The following is a 16259-nucleotide window of genomic DNA, read 5'->3' as shown; positions in this document are numbered from 1 at the left end:
ATGAACGACAAAAGCACCAGCAAAGCTTCTTCATTAAAGTTGTAGGAATATTTTAATGATAAATATTACAGTACACGAATAACAGTATTGCAAAGCGCCTTTTGATTAGTATATTTACTCTTAATCTCGGTTTTATTTTGCGAATGATAGCATGTCAAACACTTTTTAAGTTTTATTACTGTAAATAAAATTACGATTTGTGTGTTTACTTCACCGCGAGAGCGAACAGAGAAGCCTCACACTCATTTTACTGTTCAAATATTTCCACGCTGCACGTTATGTTGCTTTTGAAATTATACGAATTAAACAAGGCGTACTCGTGATCGACTACATTTCCCGTGAAGCTGTGCGCGGCTGCTCTCCGGCACGCCTCCGCCTCCTCCTCCTCCTCCTCCTCCTCCCAGCAGAGTCCTCGCTGGCTGGCGGAGCTCAGAAAGCGCAGCAGACTGAACCGAGGAGCTCCGGGTCCCCCATGTCCTGAAATGCGCGCAGGCTGAAGAAGAAGAAGAAGAAGAAGAAGAAGAAGAAGAAGAAGAAGGAGTCTCATCGCTCCCTGTCGCCTCCACAGACAACAGAGCGCTGTCACCTCTTTAATGTAGCGCGGGAGGCTCCGGACCAAACCCCACCACTTTGTGTTCAACCAGCCCCTGAATGCAGATTTGTTTTGGACAGTCCTCTTTCATCTGGTAAGCGCTCGTTTCGCAGCTCCACATCAGTGTGTAAAAGTTGTGTTGTTTCCCTGTGGTAGTTTAATTTTCGGTCCGTGCTGCATCGGAGTATGTGTGTGCTTTGCGTTTATGTATGTATGTATGTATCTCTGTGTGTGTGTGTGTGTGTGTGTGTGGGGAGGGAGGGTTGCACCGGGAAACTTCAGTGACAGAGTGCACCAGAGTTGTTACTGCGGCAGCCTCACTGCTGGCAGGGAAAGCCAAATTGGGAAGCGGTGACAGTCGAGAGCTGAGACAGGGACTTGTTGCCCGAGCTCGTGAAAAAAAAATGTCGTGGTCCCTGTTAATATAGAAAATCAATGCAGCATGATCAATTCATTATATTAATATAAAACATTTAGGCTGCTCCTTTCCATTTTCTCTTTCAAACTGGCTCGTTGTTAATTGCCTCATGCCTTTTATTCTTCATCTTTTAGGCTGCTGCATTAGATTCAATTCTAGTGATAACAAATCTGCACAATTCTGTCGATTCGTCGCAGCTTCAACACATGTCACCTTGCTGTTGCATCCAGAGACACCTCAATATTCCTATGATACTCCTTGCATGAGTTATATCTGGCCTTGCACCGTAGCTGCCTTCATTTTTGTATGGTTGCTTACAGTTCGCCTGCATGACACAGGAAATCCTTCATGTGGTTGGTTCATTAAATGGTCACCACGACATTCATGGTTAAATGAACGGATCTTTGTAACTGTGCGATACGCCTTTATTTGTTTTTGAGAAGCAAATCAACTTCCTTGATGGTGGTTTTAGTCACAGCCATACACACACACACACACACACACACACACACACACACACAAACAACATCCAATATGGATGGTCATGTGTTTAGATGTTGCTGAGCCCCCTGGGCATCCTCAGACTATTATAAACAGCACTCATCATCGACACTGACAAGTATGGCCTCTCTTCCCTCTGTATAGCTTAAAGCTGCCCAATGCATGCAGACAAACACGCATACTGTATGTGCGTATACGATGCAGATGAAGCAGAGGCACACACGCTTTTCTACAACCATCCTCTATAATTGTGCAAAAGAGTTTTCTCTCGGCTCACCTGCCAAATAAATAAACACCCCCTTTCACACTCTGTTAGTTATCTTTTCCCCTCCCCTCTCTCTCTCTCTCTCTCTCTCTCTCTCTCTCTCTCTCACACACAGCCACACACACAGCCACACAACCACACAGCCACACACACAGCCACACACACACACAGCCAAATGCCACCAACAGGAACCCCGCCTTCAGTCTGGGGTTGATGTGTTGGGTTGTTGAATATGTTGGCAGATCATTTACCCTGCAGCAGTCTGGCTTTCACAGAAGTTGACATTCACTTCAGCAAACACAATTTGCACTTTTGTTTTGAGCTTCCTTTTGCATTCACTGCAGTTCCTTGTTTTACAGCCGAAATGTAAATAAATTTCTGCTTTTTCCTGACAGCATCTTTTGATAAGAGCATGGTAAAATGAACAACCACCCCTGTGACAGAAGCAGTGGTTGTGTTTTCAATCCTGAATGTGTAACCATGCTTAAAATTAGTTATTTTTCAAACACACGCGTGACAGCAACAATAAAAGCCATTTAATATTTAAACCACCACGGAAGCCGAAGGATTTGAACAATGTTAAAAAAAACAAAAATCTGAAAATGCTGAGCTGTATATCATCATATTATGTCTGTAAGAAAGCTGGCGTGCTTTTTGTACAGGAGGGTCAGAGCGGGATGTCTGTGTATGACTATTTAACTGCCACTCTGTAAGCAATTCTCAGTGTTTCGGTGAATGTAAAAGGACAGTAGCGTGGCGAATGCTTTGTGACAATTTTAACTCCAGAGTATTCATAGCGTGCTGCTAATGCTGGAATTTGGATGGAGAGGAGGCTGGGTACATGCAGCTGTTGTACTTAAGAAGGAAGATGAGTGACGAGCAAGCGGGCCAGAGTGTTCACCAACGAGTTTACCAAACTGCACAGAAGGACGGGACAATCCCTGCGTGGAGAGGGTATGAATGTGGGATTGCTTGTTTCAGAAAATTGCAGAAATTGTTCAATATACACCCCAAATTTTCACATTGTCAAAAGTTTCAAGCACTGTTTGACCGGCACAAAAAAAAAAAAAAATCCCTGCCTGTCCTCATTTTAAAAACTGGAGTTAAAGGGAGTGAAAACTAGTAAAACAATTGTACTGTGTTTTGATAAAGCCAAACTCATAAAATTTGTCGTGGTTTTAATCACAGCTTACAAGTGCTGCTCGTTGAACAGGTCGGTCAGCTGTCTGCCTCGTCCTATGCGGACACAGAAAGTCTTGATTACTTTCAGGAAAGGATATTAAGTCTTATGATGAAACTGGTATGTTGAGTCATAACACCCTGTGGTAAAATGACTTTGTAGAAAGTCATTTGCATGACTAAAACCGTTCTGTATTCTGCAGGGTGAAGCTGAACAGCTGCCTGTAGTTCTGCACTCATTAAAACTGCTCATAATGTGTCTGTCTGATGGAGAAGCCGGTGATGCTGCTGCGCCGGGCCTGAAGGTCCTGCTGCTGAAAGGATGAGGTATAATCGCACTCTGTCCCACTGCCCCGCAAGTAGAGTTTCATCATAGGCTGTCAAGATGTCGTTTAGCAGACTACACACATTTCACAGTCACTTAGGCTTTAACAAGCAAGAATCCCATCTCCATCATTGGTAGGCAAACAGTGGAGTGTGTGGCTGCGCACCCCGGGTTTTACAATTACCCTGCACGCCCTGTTTGACACTCCTGTCCATCTGAGACACACACCTCGGGGAATGAGAGTGAGGATTGAGTCTGGTGCAAGCGCGTGTTGCCGTGACTACCAAAAAGTGTTTGTTAAACGTCTGGATGGATTAGGATTCTGTTATAAAAAAAAAAATGGAGAATGCTGTTATGTGCTGTTGTTCAAAAGAGTATTTGTTCAGTCACTGATCTGGAACAGAGCAAAATGGAGCGGCTATTGTCCCTTTAATTGCAGTTTCTGCTGTAGGGTTTTTTGTTTTGGGTAGATTGAATGGAATAGATTGAGATTTCTATCTTTGCATGATGTTTGCTGCCATCCGTGTCGACGCCAAAACATCACAAAGTGGTTTGCTTGTTAACCGTCTAAGCTCAATGTGACAGAAATAGCAAAACAGAAATTCCTATATTTCAAGATGGCCTCTTTGATACTTGTTTTTTCTTTTCATTTCTTATCTTAAAGTTATTTACATGTCCAGGAAGACGTGGTTTCTCAGTCTGTGTGGGGTTTTCTTGAAGAAACAGGAAACACCTTACATGCGCTCACACAGCAGTCAACAAGCTGCGGTTGGGAGGCTCATATTGTGCTTGTTAGCTGCAAACTGTCATGGGAACATCCATTCATGCTGCTAATGTAAACTGTTGTCTCTACTGACATTAGATATGCAGCGCTTCACGGACTGGTCTGAACTTCCACTTTTACCCTTCTGAATATTCACTGCCATGTGACCGGCCTGCGTTAAATGTGTCACTTTGATTTGAACATCATTGGCATAATTTGGCATCTTTTCGACCCAGCCCCGCCTGCGGTGAAGCTCTCCCAACTTAATCTGCAATTTTGCCACGCGAGTGCTGTCATTTTTCGAGCGAAAGAACCGAGCTGCTGCTGGAGAAATAGTCATTAACTATGCACTTGTACACTCTGGCTGAATTAGGGGTGGTTGCTGAAAATCTTTGTGTCCTCCGCTTGTAAAGATTAGAGGGTTTGGAGTGAGAAACGAGACGGAAACTGATTCAGAAAGAACGAGACGGCTGGTGCGACAGATGAGGAGAATAAGAAATGAAAGAGCAATTTTAATAATAAAAAGAGGATATTGATCTGCAGTGCTTGAGTTGGGTTATCACTGGTGCTCCTCTCTGTCTCCTCAACGCTATTGACCCTTGCAGAATTGATTTTTCATTCCCTTGCCTTATAAAGGGCACTTATATTTTTTTTTAAATCTTGTTTGTGGTAGTTATTAAAGTGCCCAAAGTGCATCTTCTTCAAAAGCGCACCATCTTCAAAGGGTGCACCTGACAGAGCTGATGGATCTTCAACAGGTCTCGAGCTGCGTTGGGCTCAGAAATGCAAATTCCCGCTGCAAAAGATGCCTGCACACGGGTAAAGACAGCTGACAGGTATTCATTTATGAAACGCCTCGGTAAGATCAGGAAACGCTCCGAGGTGCTTATTTAAAGCAGGGAAACCACCTCATATCCTCCTGAGCTAAAATATTACCACGAGTTAATCGATGACGGAACAAATCGTTGAACCACTGTGAATCTTTCTCTACATAGATGCGGTGTTTCAGACTTTGTACAAATTCATCATGCAGTAAAGATCTAGCTGAGGGATGTTTTACAGCTTTATCACTCTTTTGGTATTAAATACATTGTGACTGCAGGAATATAAGAAAGTGACATGTCTTAAAAGACTCTCGTTTCATAATTTATTTTTCCGATGTTGGAAAGCTTATACATGTTTCACTTCTAATAGCAAGACAAGAAGCAACAGAGCTATTTATGTGATACAGGGTTAGGAATGCAAAATCTCACCTGTGTGTGTGTGTGTGTGTGTGTGTGTGTGTGTGTGTGCGTGTGCGTGTGTGCGTGCGTGCAACCAACACTTAAATCATTGTTGGAGAAAGACTTGTTTGTTCTGACGTACAGTAGTTGGAATCCTGCCTTATCATGCTCAGAAACACACAAACACACACACACACACACACACACACACACACACACACACACACACACACACACACACACACACTGAAAAACACATAGTAAACACACACTCACAGCTGATACACACACACACACACACACACACACACTGAAAAACACATAGTAAACACACACTCACAGCTGATACACACACACACACACACACACACAGGTCATTCAAATACACACACACAGAAACTAACCCCCTTACACGTGCATAATTTGGACACACTTAACAATGCACCAGTTTCCACTCACACACACATTGTTTACCTCTTTCGTCCATACAGTAAGACACATTGTTATCAAATCACAGCGGCCCTTAGCAATTTTCTCAAGGATAGCAGGGTGTTTCGACTCGTGTTCGGCAGTGCACCAACTCTCTCCGTGCCACAGTGCAGAAACCGACCACTGTGCTGTGAAGGGGAAAAGAGTGAGCCGGGTGGGAGAGAGAGAGAGAGAGAGAGAGAGAGAGAGAGAGAATGGTTTGTTCAAGGCAAATAAACGCTGTGGATGCAATTCATTGAGAGGAAGCTCTGATAGTTCCTCTTCACAAAGATGGCGGGTAACGCGAGTTGTCATGCATTCACCCCCCCACCCCCCGTTGTTCGAGTCTATGTTGAGACGAGGGTGGGGAGTCCGAAATGACTTGCATTTTGTCATTGCTGTCTCCTGTGGGGAAAATAATGAGCTCTATTTTGAGCTTTCAACTCAATGACAGTCTCAGATTTACTGTACAGTGCTTTCAGTGCTTATCTCTCATTTATTTCTCTAAATGCTAACTTAAAGCCAAGATGGACAAAATGTCCTAAAAGTGCTGTGGATGAAGTTATAATAGGGACTGAGCTTGTATCTTCTTTTATGACAACCTCACCAACTCTATTCTCTCCAGAAGTCTGTGCGATGCAGTTTTAAAATGCAGAAAAAGACAATAAGTGGACCTTGATTTTGAATTGTTTTGTCAAACTGCGATTTCCATCGTGAAGTCGAAAGCTTTTTTTTGTGTGTCTGAAATACATGTTTTTTCTCGCTTCCCTCGTGATGTCTCGCAATGCAGATAATCTGCTTTATCTGGTGAGGTTTTGAGATCTGTCTCTGGGATGTCTGCCGCCATCCCGTTACAGTGGAGGCGAATGGAAATTTTTACACTCACAGGAAAGCGATGACATTCGGAAAAAAAAAAAAAAAGCTCAACAGGAGCACGTGTTTGCGGAGAGAATGTACAGATTGCTGCAGATAACGTCAGGGGCACGGTGCTTTAACGTTCAGCCGGAGAGATAGTTGCAGCGATAACGAATGTGAGCTCAGCGATTGGAGTTCGCCGGCTGAGATACTCCTCGAAAACGTAGTGTGCGCGCACTTCTAAATCCCCGTGTGCGCCTCCTTCTCCCTCCCTCTCGGTGTCACAAACATTTCTTATTCCAAAAGACATTTCTCAGAAGGCTGGCTGCACCAATGGACTCTACACTGGCTTTACACTTCGCTGCTGCCAGGTAGGATTTAGCAGGAGAACTATTTTAATACGCCTGGAGGCCCGTGGAGCTTTATTCCAGTTGTACTGGTGTAGTGGAAATAATATCAGGTTCATGTTACCTTCCTTTTGTTTGAGTAGTCGTTCCCCGCTTTCGAGGGCTACAACTTGCTGTTGTTGTTGCCTCTTGCTCGTCCGGTTAAAGTGGAGTGATGCCGACGACTGAAAGGGGACACGCAGCGGCGTCCTCTCTGTGACGAGAGCAGAGGGGTTTGTGGGAATTGTGGTTCCAATTTTAGTCATCACCACAAATACAGCTTGTAACACTTTTTACGTGGCTGAAATGTTGCCGTGCCAGTGATTTGTACTGTATGAGTAAACATTGTGGCAACCAAATGATGAACAGCATGCTGAGTGTGTGGCAGCGCGAGGTGAGATAAGTTGATGGACAGCGAGCATGGGTGAGTGAACACAGTGTGTGTAGACTGTCCCTTCTCCTTGGTGTAAAAGTGCTGCTGATGCAGTAGACGTACACACACACACACACACACACACACACACACACACACACACACACACACACATAGTCACACACTGCAGGAGGGGGGATGCTATAATGTCGCCCAAGGGGAGGATCCTCACCTTACACTCTGCTGGCTAAAGCACTGCAGGAGGTACACACACACACACACACACACACACACACACACACACGCACACACACACAGTTACATGAGCTGTACACACACAAAGGCCTGCATGCACATTTTGCTGAGCCTTATCTGTATTCTGTGGTGCCTGCTCATTTTTTTTTTTGTGTCTTTGTCAGAACAATATCTGTCTTTTTGTAAAATCTTTTTCTTCTCTGAATCTGCCGTTCTATTGGACTTAAACTGTGTGTCGTTCTGCATGTGCAAGCATGACTTTGTCCTTGCGTTCATCTCTGCCTGTGTTTTTCTGGGCATTTCTGCCTACGAAACTCGTAACAGCTGGTAAAAAAAAAAATAGTGAGCAGTTAATCATTTATTTTTATTGTTTTCATAAAGTTTGAGAGAGACGTGATACAATAGAGAAGTGATCTGCCAATGGTTATAAGGTCATCTTGTGTTTATGCCATCGACTGCACATAGAGATGGATGTAGTGAGGTGTGAAGTTACACACTGTTTTGCTCAGAGTTACAGGGAAGGTCATCATATTCTGTGTTTGGACCGTCCAAATAAGACATGCAGGGTTTTTCCTTTCACGCTATGGGAGCACAACCCCGTTAGCTTATTGGAAACACTGACTGGATCTCCAAAAATGAAGCTGGCGTTCGTTACTCTATACATTGCCGTCAAAGGCATCTTTAGTCAGCAGAAGCATTAAACGCAGCAAACTATGAGGAGACAGCAGCCCTGAATGGTGTTGTCGATGCAACTCCTCACCACAAACACAGTGGAACGGCATGTCTAAAAGTTCTTTTGCGCTGGCTCCAGCCCTAAGACGTGGTGTTCAGTTATACATGTTCGGAGGCAAACAAAATATCTGTTCACGGCCAGTTTATATCTGGTGCTGGATGAGGGTTATTGGAGACTTGCAAAGCTAAAACAAAAAGAGAATGATTGTTTGTTGGTTGTCTGACGTCTTCACGTTTGTGTATGTAGCGTGTGAGATCCACGTTCCCGCTCCATATCAATTGGACGAGCAATGAGGTGCACACGTGCGGGTGATAGCGTGGTGAGGTTTTGTCCTCTCCGGGGTGGTTGTTTGCTCCGGTTATGTATGTGCGGTCAGATGACGGATGGGACGGCCAGTGGATTGGCTTTCATCCATCACCGTGGACCTCAGGCTGGCTAACACCATTTTACACTTTCTCTCTCTATCTGTGTCTGCCACTCCTCTGTTTTTTTTTTCTTCCTTTATTTCTTTGGCTCCATTTCACAGTTTGTTTCATTTTCTCGCCAGTCTACCGTATTCGTATTTTCCTTCACCGCACCACCTCTCCCTCCTCTTCATCTTGTCTTGCATTCCAATCCTCCTCCTCCTCCACCTCTTCGAGTCTCACTTCTTTTTTTTTTTTACATTTTTCTTCAATGTGTCTGCTTTCCATTCCTCTTTCTGTATTTGTCATCCCCTCTTCTAACCTTTCTTTTTTGTTTGGGAGAAACGTCTGAAAACCTGCATTCTTACCACTGGTTGGACACACACACACACACACACACACACACACACACACACACACACACACACACACACACACACACACACACACACACACACACACAAAGACAAAGACAGTCTGTCCTGCTTACTATTAAAGCGTACCTCCCTTTTCCCTTTTCCCCAAGCAGGCTCATAATAGGAAATGCCCCTGTTATCTCATCAGGTACCAGCGTATTAATAAAAGCCGCGGACAAACAATGTGGGGGTACGTGCTCTGCTACAGTTTGCATGTGCTCTGATAAAAGGCGATAGTGCTGATATTGCATGGTCAGCCTTTTCATACTGTGTTCCTAGGATTTTTGTACTCCCCAGTATTGAATTGTGGCGCAAGGTGGTAAAGAACAGATAAGTGAGAGAGGAAAGGCAAGAAATGCGGGGAATGGAGTGAAACGTAGAGCTCTCCAGGGTCGGACATAAATTTTTATGAGTGTGGTGTAGGCTTTTTTTTTTTTTTTTTTTTGGCTGATAGGTAGAGATGACATAGCTGAGCGTGCATGAGGAGCTAAGCACAAGGGGCTCCGAAATCTAGAGGTCAAACTCAGAGGCTTGTAAATACACGATTGCGTGAAATATCACTGTTCAACACCCAAAGATGTTCAGCTTACTTTTCAAAAGTAGCATACTTTCTTTTGAGATGCTGAAACCAGATAATGTTCCTTTCCATTTTCTTCTGTACTGGGTCACTTTGTTCTCAGGATGATACTTCTTCTCACTGAATAAAGAGGCAAAAATATTGTATCATTCACTCATGTCTCGTAGCTGTCTGTCAACCATTCCTGTTTTGTGGAGTTGTTTAGGGTAGCTTCCCTTGAGGGTCAGCACTGTCAAGACTGCTTGATGCTGGTCAGTGAGTTAAATTTCTCTTTGCCCTTTAAAATGTGATACAACTTCTATCTTTTCTTATTTCTGCCTGTGATTTGTTCTGCTGCTGCTGTGTTACTGCCATGACAGTCATGTACATTAAATCAGATCATGTGACCAGAAAGTGGGAGCAGCGGAGGCAGCAGTCATGTGCCGCCTTCAAATGGAACTTGTGAGCTTGTGGTTTCGACACGGTAAGTCGTGTGCATGGCATGCTTGGCATGCAAAAGTGGTTCAGTTGTGAGAACACGGTTGGCAACAGCAGCATGGATGACATCTGGAAGCAACAGCGATGACTAATTTAGCAAGCTGAGAGGTGGGTAATGTAATTTGGGAAATGCAAAGGCACAATGACAGGGAAAAGATGAGGCCAATGGAAAAATCAACATTTTTCTGAAAAGTATTATTAAGTTATGTCGAAATTCTTGACTAAAATCACTATATATTGGCTTACCATCCAAGGAAAGATAAACTTCCACAGCTTTGTGACATCAGCAAACTGGGGGTGTTTATCTGGATTCTTCTCATGCACACAGTAAACACAACCACATTTGAAAGCAGCATGGGAACACGGTTTAACACTGAGGCCATGAGACCTATAATTTTTTCTGTGTGCAAGCCAAAGGTTAAAAAGATACCGCAGCAAATAGCCTCCAGCTGTTCTGGTCAGTTTTATGAAATGTTTAGTCTTCGCGGGTCGGTGATAGTGGACACTTTGGTACCACATTAAACACACAAGGTTAAGGACTTTCTTGGATGACTAGACTGAAACGACACATTGACGAAAGGAAACATGTTATTTTATTAAACATAGAAGCCACAAATCTGCCAACGACTATGATACAATGTTGAACTAACTCCGTTTTATCATCATGCATCAGACTTTGCCCCTCAGTTAATTATTAGCAATAAAGGAAGTGATCAGTTTTGATTTCTGTCTTGGCTCAGAGTGTATAAGCCATTATCTGGCTGCTACAGAGGAAATGACTGGCTACATTTATCAATTTTTCTCTGGAGATAGAATTTAGCCTGATTGCAAAGGACTGTTTATGGCAGGGACAGTGTTTGCTAATGTACCACGGGGCTTTATGTCACCGGAGACCATCACGCGTGTGCGTGTGCGCGCGCGTGTGCGTGCGCGCGTGTGCGTGTGTGTGGGAGGACGAGAAAGACAGACAGTGTTTGTGTCTGAATGTAACAATTTGCAACTTAAGAATTGTAAGAGGATGCAATTACAGCCATTAGGACTGTTTTCAGATGTTGTGTTTTCTCTGAAGGGGATGGCTTATTGATATCTGCGAGTCATCCGGGGAATTTACTCCCCGTCTCCTTCGGTTTTTCCCGCTCCAGCTTCCTCCTTCCTTTCTCCATCTCCGTCAGCGCTATACTCTTTGAATAGGCTGCTTGTTTGCCTCCGCTGGCTGCTGGTAAATATGCTTCACTATCGAGGAGAAGACAATGGCAATGACAAAAGGTGAAGGGAAAGAAGAGAGAGTGGGAAAATGAAACATACAGACAGAGAGTGACAGAGACAGAGAGTTGGTCTTGAATGAATGAGTAAATAGAATTGGAGAAAAGATGTTAGAGCCAAGTGGAAGAACAAAGAGCTGCTTGTTGAAGTAAACTGAGGGGCCTTTCAGTTCCTGGACAGTTGGACCCTGATGTTTTTCTTAGATTCCCCGATGAAAACTTAGAGAGGATTAGGCATGTTCACTGGGTAAACAGTTTCCATCCACACTGCCTTATAAGAAAAGACAGCAATGTACCGTTTTATTCATTGAACTATTCAACAGGCGTGCAATGTTTAAATGTTTTTGTTGTTGTTTGTTTTTGGACCGTCAACAGTAAAGGCTGACATACTTACTTTTTTGGTACCAACCAAACTGTGGCTACAGCCCAGAGTACAAGGGGAAACAATGATTTCTGTTTGGACTCCGATTATGATACTTTGATTTATCAGGTAATCTTGATTTCTAATTCATGTTCAATGCGTTTAATACCCAAATGAAAATTCTCTGTACCGCACTGCTGAAAGATGTGCTTTTTCTTTTCTTTTCTTTTTTTTTCTTTTTTAATCAGACAGTTTCTGTTTGAAATCTTAATTTTTGCACTGTATTTTATTGTAATTAGGGCCCGAGCATCGGTGCGAAAGCCCTATTGTTTTTCGTAGAAATATTCTTGGTAGTTCTTCTCCTTACCTAAAGTGATTTGCCTTTTTGGAGGCTTTATCATATTCAAAAACTCATGAAAGTGGATACACACATGTCTCCCGGCGAAAAATTGCGTATTCTAGTGGAGTCGCGAATGGGCGCGGCCAAACGGCTCGAGAGCGCCCCCTAAAGAGATGCCCCGGCGGCCACATTTACCTAAATTCACAAAATCCGGTGGACACGTGTATCACACCTAGATGCACAAAAAAGTTACATTGCACCGTTACGTCAACTCGACAGGAAGTCCACCATTTTTAATTTAGTCGCCATTTTGGGCGATTCTGACACGTACTTTGTCGAACTCCTCCCAGGGATTTTGTCTGACCGACTTGAATTTAGGTTCTATGGATATAAAACATGTTTGGGATTAAAAATTGTATAAATAATTCGTTTTCATCAATGTCTGTGCCCGTAGCGTGGTGGCCATTTTGAGTGTCTTGCCATGAAACTACGAGTTGCTTTAAATCTTATGCACATGGACCGACCTTCTCCAAACATCACAGGGTACATCACTGCTTGCAGTTTTAATTAGAGCTGTTTTTGTAGGCTTGACATTTGGGCTTTTTTGTTAAATGCAATAAGGTTTTTGTTGAACAATGTGTTTAGTCCTCTCTATTTAAAAAAAAAAAAAGGTTATTTGGAGGTGAAATTTTTTTATCTGTACTACAAATGTTTCTAAAGCCCACTTCAGACCAAAGATTCTTTAGGAGATGAAACTGCTTTAGATTATTGCAGGAGAAGTTGCAGCAGTGTGAACTGGCCTGTCTCAGCTCGATTGAAGCCAGCTGATGGTTGCCTGAGTCAGCTTGTTGAGTCGCAAGTGGAAAGTTTTGAACACAAGGCCCGGTAGTTTGTGTTTTTTCTTATTAGAGGAGACACCGACTTTTATGAATGACGTAGTTGCACCGGAAAAAGATGTTCACTACAACTAAAAACGCAAAAGATACAAGTAACTAAATCACTATCCTGACTCATGTTTAAAACAGTTAAAGCCACGTACTGTATGTGAACCTTGACCACTACATCTTCACTCAATGGAGTCAAAGTACTTATCTTTTACTTCTACTGTATAATCTGTTTTTTTTTCACACAACAGTTAGGTTGTGAAGAGTACATGCTTGGCCTGGGGAGTAGCACGTTTGAAAAATGCCTACAAAGCTTAAATGCTCCTGTTGCTTTGCGGAAGCGGCCCCTTTTCTTCAGATAGTGGGAGTGGGAGTTTTGACAAGAGGAAGAAAAAGAAGGAGGGGAAGATGAAAGTGGTTTACCTTTCAGCCCCTGGTAAAGGATGTGATCCTAGCGTCAGCGAGTGAGGGAGAGGACTGGACATTTTTAAAAGAGCGAGATGTGAGCTTGAAAAACAAAGATACCCACCACAGCGCGGTGCTTTGCTGAGCTACACTGAACAGCGACATAAAAAGGTTTTGAACCAGGTCCCTTAGCTCCCTACGAATACTGAAGGGCCGACGAGGGGAGAAAAAAGGGAAAGGAAATGATGGGAGGAGAGGGGAGTTAAAGAAAATAGGAGGGGTGAAGATGAAAAGAGTAGCATGGAGAGAAGAGGAAAGCAGAAAATAGGAGAGGAAAGGACAGGGGAGATGAGAGGAAAGGTGAACCCAGGGGAGTGATATGAGGAACAGTGCTTTCCACTGTCTTCTTTCAAGTTGACAGACTTCAGGAGGAAGCGCTGGAATTCCAACTAATTTCTAACGCAGTGCTTTAACTCCCTTGGAGACACTGCACTTCCTACAGAATCAACTACAAACACTCTTGAACAAAGAACAGAAATTCAAACATGAAGACTCCCTTAGAGAATGTAATGGTGGGTAATAGGAGTTGAAATCTATTAAAGGCTGTACTTTAGCTGGAGGTTTGGATATGACTCATTCAGAAATGAATTCACTGGTGTGTGTGGATCCAGAGGAATTTAGACATGGAAGGATGGAGCTGAGAATATGAGCCAGTGGCAACTCAGACAGACGGAGGAAGTGACAGCGGGAAATCCAAGTTGTAATTAAACCTACTTCATGCCGATTCTCTAGACATAACAGAGCTTAGAAATGCCTCTCATTCCGATTTGGAAGTTTCCAATTTTCCTAATCCAAGAGGAAGGCCCTAATTGGTTTAGGTTTTTGGAAATAAATTAGATAATATAAAGAATCTCCAAGCGTCAGTGAATTGTCTTTGCCAGTGAATTAGAGTGGAATTCATTCAGTGTGGAGATGAGTGGGTGAATTGTGTGTTTTTACCAACGCTAGCAGCGCGTGTCTGCGAATGGAAACTGTCTTTCCACGGTTGGTCGGACCACCACTTTGGACCAGACTGAATTATCTCAACTATTATTGGAGGGATTGCTATTAAAATTTGTACAGACGTTCATGTTTCCCACAGGGTGAATCCTATCAATGGTGGTGATGCTCTGAGGTTTACTATGTACGGCTTTTAGCAAAGTGTCCTGAAAACCATTGGTTAAATTGATTTAGTACAAACATCCAAATGTCCGTGAAGGTTATCAGTATTCCAGGCCACGGTCAATCTACGTTTTATCCAAAGGCGACTGGACTTCTTTTAGTTTCTTGAAGACGTTTCACTTTTTATCCAAAAGGCTTCTTGAGTTTAAATCTTCAAAACCGAGACAGCCTTGGGATGGCAGGCAAAACGTCTTCAAGAAACTGAAAGAAGTCCAGTTGCCTTTGGATAAGACGACCATGCCCCCCCCTCCCTCCCTCAGGATGAATTGTGAAGATGATCTCTTGACTTGTCATTTGGTCAAATACTAGATAAATTGGCGCTGTTAGTTTCAGATGCTGCACATGAAGCACGGACACAGAAGTATTTATGAACCACCCTAGACAATAACGGTCTTACGTGCTACCACAACGTAGCGTGCACAACATCGTATGTGTCATTGGATCAGAACTCAAAAATATTCCCGAGCATTATCCCGCCAGCGCTAGCCATCTTTCTCGGCTCGGCTGCCGGCCTGTTCTACCTGCTGCCTGTGTTAAGAGTGCTGTCCACTGCACTACATCGCATTAATAGAGCGTTTGAGTGCCAGTTTAACAAAAATATTAGTGCATGTTGTTAATTGAGAGGCAGTAACCAGCCAAACGTTTTGCATTTTTGCTCGAATGATGACTGCAACTTGTGCCTACAGCTGTTCATAGGCATTTCTCTTTTGCATACCATTGTACTGTGCTTCTGCAGAGTTGCACTGATTTGAATAAATGTTCAGAGAATTGTTTTTTCTCAGGTTTTCAGCAGCAATAAGAGAGGCCCGTTTTAAACAGCTATTCAGTGTCCTGTGTCGTACTTGATAAAGAGCACGCTGCAGTGGCTGCCGCAGTCCTAAAGCAGGGGAGACGGAGGATGGGGGAACTCCACGATATTGTTTGTCAGTTTTCTCCTCTCCCTTCCCCACACGAACACATTTGCCATTCTAGACTGGTGGCAGTAAACACACACCCGGTCATTAACCAAGAAATTAAAAGCCTGAGTCAGAGCAACAAATGAGACTGGGGGATTAGCTTCTCTTCAACCATGTTATGAGGGTTATTTTTAGGCTCCTCTCAGCCACACAATGCCTCATAAAATAACAAAGCTGGCAGGGCTTGGCTCTGAACACAGATCTCTGGCACTGTGTTTCAGTGGGTTTAGGTATCTAATTGATTTTTGGCTTCTAGCAAATTTAGCTTTGTAGCATTTTACATGACATAAAGGCAGGAGGAGGAGTTTGTGACAAATACATGAAAAATAGACTTTAAACTGAGACATGAATCTGTGTGTTTGTGTCTATAGCTCAGTTAGACCTGCCCCCTTTCCTCCCCCTTTAAACATACAAATGTACAAAGCCCCTGCCGTGTGCGCATAAATACACAGAAATCAGTGTTGGCCCTCAGCCTCCGCAGTAACTAATCACTCAGACAGCATGGCTTTACCCTCCCATTAAGCATGATGTACACTGAAAGCAACAATGCTAATGACTCTGCGTTGCTTGTTACAAATTACTTTTGAGACTTAATGCCATAATATCTGTCTAAAGCCAGA

At 43.3% G+C, this 16259-nt stretch overlaps 1 protein-coding gene across 1 annotated transcript in view; it reads left to right on the top strand.

The window, feature by feature from the left end:
• Positions 1–414: 414 nt before the first annotated feature.
• Positions 415–16259, top strand: part of pag1 (phosphoprotein membrane anchor with glycosphingolipid microdomains 1) — a 52422-nt gene continuing 36577 nt past the window's right edge. The window contains exon 1 of the mRNA XM_069176001.1: positions 415–686. The gene's annotated coding sequence lies outside the window, so the exon portion shown is untranslated. The remainder of the gene's footprint in view (positions 687–16259) is intronic.

The sequence above is a fragment of the Embiotoca jacksoni genome, unplaced genomic scaffold (genome assembly GCF_022577435.1).
Source record: "Embiotoca jacksoni isolate LCO1_2020_lvr unplaced genomic scaffold, fEmbJac1.0.p SCAF_7, whole genome shotgun sequence".
Classification (NCBI taxonomy): Eukaryota; Metazoa; Chordata; class Actinopteri; family Embiotocidae; genus Embiotoca; species Embiotoca jacksoni.
Note: the sequence above shows the minus strand (reverse complement) of the source record. Positions and strands in the feature narration are given on the sequence as shown.